The sequence below is a fragment of the Rana temporaria genome, chromosome 12 (genome assembly GCF_905171775.1).
Source record: "Rana temporaria chromosome 12, aRanTem1.1, whole genome shotgun sequence".
Classification (NCBI taxonomy): Eukaryota; Metazoa; Chordata; class Amphibia; order Anura; family Ranidae; genus Rana; species Rana temporaria.
In genome coordinates, this window is record NC_053500.1 from 5,627,040 (window position 1) to 5,634,799 (window position 7,760).

The window sequence follows — 7,760 nt, forward strand, 5'->3', positions numbered from 1 at the left end:
ACAGTATGCGAGTGACAGTATGGCCATGATAGTGACAGCATGATAGTATGACAGCGTGACAGTATGACACTGAGACAGTGACAGTGAGACCATGACAGTGACAGCATTATAATATAACAGTATGACAAAGAGACAGTATTACCATGACAGTATGACTATCATGCTGTCATACTGTCCCGTCATACTGTCACTGTCATGGTCATACTGTCACTCGGTCACTGTCATACTGTTAGTGACAGTTTGACAGTGAGACCATGACAGTGACAGTGACAGCATGATAGTATAAAAGTATGACCATGACAGTATGACACTGAGACAGTGACAGTATGACAGAGTGACAGTATGACAGTCCTACTGTCACCATCATACTGTCATCGGTCACTGTCATACTGTTATTGACAGCATGACCATGACAGTATGACAGAGTGACAGCGTGTCAGTTTGACAGTAGGACAGCGTGACAGTAGGACAGCGTTACAGTATGACAGTAGGACAGCGCGACAGTAACAGCGTGACAGTATGACTATCACACTGTCATACTGTCACGCTGTCATACTGTCCTACTCTGACCGTCATACTGTCATCGGTCACTGTCATACTGTTAGTGACAATATGACAGTGACGGCATGATAGTATAACAGTATGCCAGTGACAGTATGACCATGACAGTGTGACAGCATGATAGTATGACAGCGTGACAGCGAGACCATGACAGTGACAGCATAACTGTGACCGTATGATTGTGACGGTGTGACAGCGAGATCATGACAACACTTTGTATCTACAATGTTGTGTAGTGAGTGTACAGCTTGTATAACAGTGTAAATTTGCCGTCCCCTCAAAGTAACTCAACACACAGCCATTAATGTCTAAACCGCTGGCAACAAAAGTAAGGACACCCCTAAGTGAAAATATCCAAATTGGGCCCAAAGTGTCAATATTTTGTGTGGCCAGCATTATTGTTTACCCTCTTGGGCATGGAGGTCGCCAGAGCTTCACAGGTTGTCACCGGAGTCCTCTTCCCCTCCTCCATGATGACATCACAGAGCTGGTGGATGTTGGAGATCTTGCGCTCCTCCCCCTTCCCCCCCACAGATGATCAATAGGGTTTAGGTCTGGAGACATGCTTGGCCAGTCCATCACCTTTACCCTCAGCTTCTTTATCAAGGCAGTGGTGGTCTTGGAGGTGTGTTTGGGGTGGTTATCATGTTGGAATACCACCCTGCGGCCCAGTCTCTGAAGGGAGGGGATCATACTCTGCTTCAGTATGTCACAGTACATGTTGGCATTCATGGTTCCCTCAATGATCTGTAGCCCCCCCCCCCCCACTGACGCCAATAATGGGGCACTAATATTTCCCCCAATACCAAAGATGGGACATTTTCTGCTCCCACTGGCCTCAGTCTGGGCCCTCTAAAGTCAGAAGCCCAGAAAACCGACCTTTTTGTTTCTTTGTTTAGAAAATTTTTAGAGTTTTATTCTGTAAATATCACTTTTGCTGCAACGCATCCAACAGTAAGAATGAAAAATAATTGTATCCCCTCCCGAAATACACAGCAGACCCTTTGGGTTTGGTATGAATTATACGGGGTGCCACACACAAATAAGAACACCCCCCCCTCCTGAACCATACCAGACCATCTGTCCTCAGAATGGGGGGGGGGGGGGGTGCCATGTCTTGTTGATGAAGACACGGGGTCTGGCTGGTGGGTGTTGGGGGTCTGCAGGCCTTTTATTAAAAAAAAGAAAGATTTCAACCCCCAAAAAGGTCCCTTGTTGTGAACCCATCATCAATCAACCAGAATGGCTGCCTATGCGCCGTGACGTCGGTGGTTCCTAGGGACGTGGCGGGGGGCCAGCACCCGCTGCTTCCTTAGCAACCAGTGACAGCCGGAAGCTGGCGTATATAGAAATATTGCTTTCTCTATATGATGCTCGGCTCCTGCCAAACAAGACCAGATGGGGAAAAAAGTTGAATCCAACCAATCGGGATGTCTGCCGATTCACTGTGATGTCAGCAGTTCCTAGGGACGCGGCGTGTGCCAGGACCCGTCTGCTTCCTAATCACAACGGAAAGGTTGGCATATCTAGAAATACTGCTTTCTATATATGATGTGCAGCTCCTGACAAACAGGGGGCCGTATGACAAAAAGTTCAAGCCAACCAATCAGGATGCTTGCCAATGCGCCGTGACGTCAGCAGTTCCTAGGGACGCGGCAGGTGCCAGCACCCGCTGCTTCCTTAGAAACCAGTCACAATGGGAAGTTGGCATATATTGAAATATTGCCTTCTAGATGGAAATAAAATGTTGAGGCCAACCAATCAGGATTCCTGCCGATTCAGCGTGACGTCAGCAGTTCCTAGAGACGTGGCGGGTGCCAGCACCCGCTGCTTCCTTAGAAACCAGTCACAACGGAAGGTTGGCATATCTAGAAATACTTCTTTCTAGATATGATGCGCAGCTCCTGCCAAACAGGGGGGCGTATGAGAGAAAGTTCAAGCCAACCAATCAGGATGCTTGCCAATGCGCCATGACATCAGCAGTTGCTAGGGACGCGGCAGGTGCCAGCACCAGCTGCTTCCTTAGAAACCAGTCACAATGGAAGGTTGGCATATATTGAAATATTGCCTTCTAGATGGAAAAAAAATGTTGAGGCCAACCAATCAGGATTCCTGCCGATTCAGCGTGACGTCAGCAGTTCCTAGAGACGCGGCGGGTGCCAGCACCCGCTGCTTCCTTAGAAACCAGTCACAGTGGGAAGCTGGCATATAGAGAAACACTGCTTTCTATATATGATGCGCAGCTCCTGACAAACAGGGGGCCGTATGAGAAAAAGTTCAAGCCAACCAATCAGGATGCTTGCCAATGCGCCGTGACATCAGCAGTTCCTAGAGACGCGGCGGGTGCCTGCCCCCAGCTGCTTCCTTAGAAACCAGTCACAATGGGAAGTTAACATACAGTATATAGAAATACTGCTTTCTAGATGTTGAAACCACCCAATCGGGATGCCTGCCGATTCAGCGTGGCATCAGCGGTTCCTAGAGACGCGGCGGGTGCCAGCACCCGCTGCTTCCTTAGAAACCAGTCACAATGGGAAGCTGGCATATACTGAAATACTGCTTTCTATATATGATACTCTGCTCCTGACAAACAGGGGGGCCGTATGAGAAAAAGTTCAAGCCAACCAATCGGGATGCTTGCCAATGCGCCGTGACATCAGCAGTTGCTAGGGACGTGGCGGGTGCCAGCAGCAGCTGCTTCCTTAGGAACAAGTAACTATGGGAAGCTGCCATATATAGAAATACTGCTTTCTCTATATGATGCTCGGCTCCTGCCAAACGGTGCTGGATGGACAAAAATTCAAGCCAACCAATGAGCATTGCCTGCCGATTTCCCGCAACGCCAGTGGTTCCTAAGGACGCGGTGGGTGCCAGCACAAGCCGCTTCCTTAGAAACCGATGACAACGGGAAGCTGGCATGTTAAGAAATACCACTTCTATATATGATGCTCGGCTCCTGCCAAACAGGACCAGGTGAAAAAAAAATTGAAGCCAACCAATCAGGATGCCTTAAGGTGCACTGCGACGTCAGCGGTTCCTAGGGACGCGGCGGGTGCCGGCATTCGCTGCTTCCTTAGGAACAAGTAACCACGAGAAACTGCCATATATAGAAATACCGCTTTCTCTATATGATGCTCAGCTCCTGCCAAATGGGGGGGGGCCCAGATAAAAAAAAAGTTGAAACCACCCAATCAGGATGCCTGCCCATTCACTGTAGAGTCAGAGGTTCCTATGGACACGGCGGGTGCCGGCACCCGCTGCTTCCTTAGGAACTAGTGACAACAGGCAGCTGTCATCTAAGGTCTGGTCAGCCGCAGCATATTGTGGATGGACGGATCTGAAAGCCTTCTACAATATGTGATTACCTGTAGTGTCCCGATCTTGCCCTGCACACCAGCTGAAGAGATCAGGCTGTTGGCTGAGATGAGAGAGAGAGCAGGCAGAGCGCAGGGTTGAGTGGCTCCCGTCCAGTCTGGGTTCTGTGGGGAATGAGAGATGATAAGCACACAGAGTTCAGGCATGTGTCAGGAGCCGATTCAAAGTCCACCTGGAGAAATGACTGGCGTGTCAGTTTTCTGGGTGGGCACAGCCATGGAAGGGCACAGATCATATTTGATCAAGTCCGAGGAGCAGAGAGCTCCTTAATGATGAAACCAGCCCGCCGAGTAATCGGCAGTGGAAAATCACCTGCATGAAGCCTGGAGCTCTGGAGCAGTTAATCATATACAGACCTTCTGAAATCTCTATCAGGCTGTATGAGGAGATACGTGTGTGTGTGTGTGTGGGGGGGGGGGGGGGAGATGTTGTAAGTTTGCCCACTTAAAAAGAGATGAACCACAGAGGTGGAAACATGATGCTTTGGGCAGCGGCGGAACTACCAGGGGCGCAGCAGTCGCACTTGCCAACCGGGCCCTGGCATTCCGCCGCTGTCGGGGTGACCCAGCAGGGTTGTGAATCGCAAGTCCCTGAGCTGAGAGCGTGTCTCTCATACAGATCACTATCCGTTCATGACTTTTCTTTCTCTCTCCTCTCTCTCATCTCAAATAATAAACAAAATAAATAATAAAATAATAATAAAATAAATAATAAATACATAAAATAAAATAAAATAATAATAAAATAATAATAACATAAAAAATTACTATAATAAAATAAATACATAACAAAATAAAAAAAATTAATAAACAAATAATGAATAAAATAAATCATAAAATAAGAATAAAATAAATAATAAATGCATAACAAAATGAAATAATAATAATAATATAATATCAATAAAATAATAATAACATAAAAAATGACTATAATAAAATAATAATAAAATAAATACATAACAAAATAAAAAATAATAATAAACAAATAATGAATAAAATAAATCATAAAATAATAATAAAATAAATAATAAATACATAACAAAATGAAATAATAATAATAATAATAATAATAATAATAATAATAATAATAATAATATAAAAAATTACTATAATAAAATAATAATAAATACATAACAAAATAAAAAATAATAATAAACAAATAATGAATAAAAATAATCATAAAATAATAATAAAATAAATAATAAATACATAACAAAATGAAATAATAATAATAATAATAATATAATAATAACATAAAAAATTACTATAATAATAATAAAATAATAATAACATGAAAAATTACTATAATAAAATAAATACATAACAAAATAAAAAATAATAATAAACAAATAATGAATAAAATAAATCATAAAATAAATAATAAATACATGACAAAATAAAAAAATATTATTAATAATAAAATAACATATAATGAATGAATTATAATAAGGTAAGCAATAAATTAGATAACATTTATTTTAAAAAAAATCTGATGGTGGCGGGAGGGACCAAGGATTGCATAATATAGGCAGATATAACTTCTGCTTTAAATGCAGAATTTTTCTTTTTTTTTCTTTTATCCCAGACGTACAGGGTGATCTCCCCACCCCCTGGCAGTGTTATCAGGCTCTGTGCATGTGAACAGCAGGCGGGGTTGATTGCTGTTCTTTTGGACCATCCCTGTCTGGGCGAGTCACCTTCACCCGCACATTCCTCCAGAGCAGGAAGTGGGGGAAAGTTTACTCCGAGCTTCCTTTCTACAAAAGATCCGCCACTCTGCTCATAGCAGATGAACCCCTCCCCCGGGCCTCTCCTATCTGTAAATCTGAAGACCAACTCCAGCCAACACGAGTTTTTTTAGTTCTATACAGAAGAGGTTTTCAGTGCTGCCCATAAGGGAGATTTCCCCTCACTTCCTGTCTGACACATATCAAGTGACACCACTCGCCGACAAAGCTTTTTCTGGCACATTTAGATCAGTATTTTTTTTTGCCAGGAAATTACTTGGAACCCCCTAAACATTATACAAGACCCTACGGAATAAAATGGCGATCGTTGCAATTTTTGTATGTCGCACGGTATTTGCGCTGCGGTTTTGCAAGCGCAATTTTTTTGGGGGATAAAAACTTTTTTTCATCTTTCGCTTTAAAAAAAAAAAAAATAGAAAAAAAATTGGTTACTTCTGTCCCAGACTGGAAGTGAGGTCATGATATCACTCCGGTCCTCCAAGATCATAGAGGTGATCAGAGACCGGAAGTGAGGTCATGGTATCGCTCCGGTCCTCCAAGATCATAGAGGTGATCAGAGACCGGAAGTGAGGCCATGATATCGCTCTGGTCCTCCAAGATCATAGAGGTGATCAGAGACCGGAAGTGAGGTCATGATATCGCTCCGGTCCTCCAAGATCATAGAGGTGATCAGAGACCGGAAGTGAGGTCATGATATCGCTCCGGTCCTCCAAGATCATAGAGGTGATCAGAGACCGGAAGTGAGGTCATGATATCACTCCGGTCCTCCAAGATCGTAGAGGTGATCAGAGAAAATCTGGTCTCTGTTCACCTCTATGGCCAGCTGCTCACAAAAGTTTACAATCTAATAGGGTGTGGCAAGTGATACAAAAGGGAATAACAGTGAGGGATGAGCTGATGGAAGAATTTAAAGTTTGGTTGTTAGGGGGGGGAGCGGGGTTTCAGGGAGGAGGAGAGCATGGGGGGTCGTTTTTAGATTAATTTATTTTTTATTTATTTAACTTTTTATTTTAATTTTTTTTTACTTTTTATTTTTACACTGCCTATTTTAATTTGTTTTTTATTTATTTTTTATTTTTACACTGCCTGTTTTAATTAGTTTTTTATTATTTATTTTACTTTTTATTTTTATTTGTTGTTTATTATTTATTTTACTTTTTATTTTTACACTGCCCATTTTAATTTTGTTTTTTATTTATTTTTTCACTGCCTGTTTTAATTTTTTTTATCATTATTGTAAAAAAAATTGAAATATTTTTATTTATTTATTTTTACTTTTTTTTTTTTTTACTGTTTTTTTATTTTTACACTGCCTGTTATCAAATATATAATTTTTTTTTCTTCCAGCCTGGACTGGAAGTGACACCAGGATGTCACTCTGGGCCTCCAAGGCCATAGAGGTCTATGGGAGCAGCCGGCCACACCGTCAGATCGTTTCTCGGGTGAACCGACGGAAACGGTAAGCCCAAGAAACACTGGCGAAGAGCAGCGGGGGGGATGTGGTTTTGGGGGGTGCCCTCCAGCCGGGAAATGAGGCGGGGCTTTATATCTGACGTATTTATTTATTATTTATTTTACTTTTTATTTTTTTACACTGCTTGTTTTAAATCATTTTTTATTTATTTTTACACTGCCTGTTTTAATATTTTTTTTATTATTTATTTTACTTTTTATTTTCACACTGCCCGTTTTGATTTTTTTTTTATTATTATTATTTTACTTTTTTTTTTTTTACACTGCCTGTTTAAAAAAATCAATATATATATATATATATATATATATATATATATATATGTATATTTTTTTCTTCCAGCCTGGACTGGAAGTAACGTCAGGACGTCGCTCCGGTCCTCCAAGGCCATAGAGGTGATCAACACTCTTTGATTGACTATGGGAGCAGCCGGCTGCACCGTCAGATCGTTTCTCGGGTGAACCGACGGAAACGGTAAGCCCAAGAAACACTGGCGAAGAGCAGCGGGGGGGATGTGGTTTTGGGGGGTGCCCTCCAGCCGGGAAATGAGGCGGGGCTTTATATCTGACGTATTTATTTATTATTTATTTTACTTTTTATTTTTTT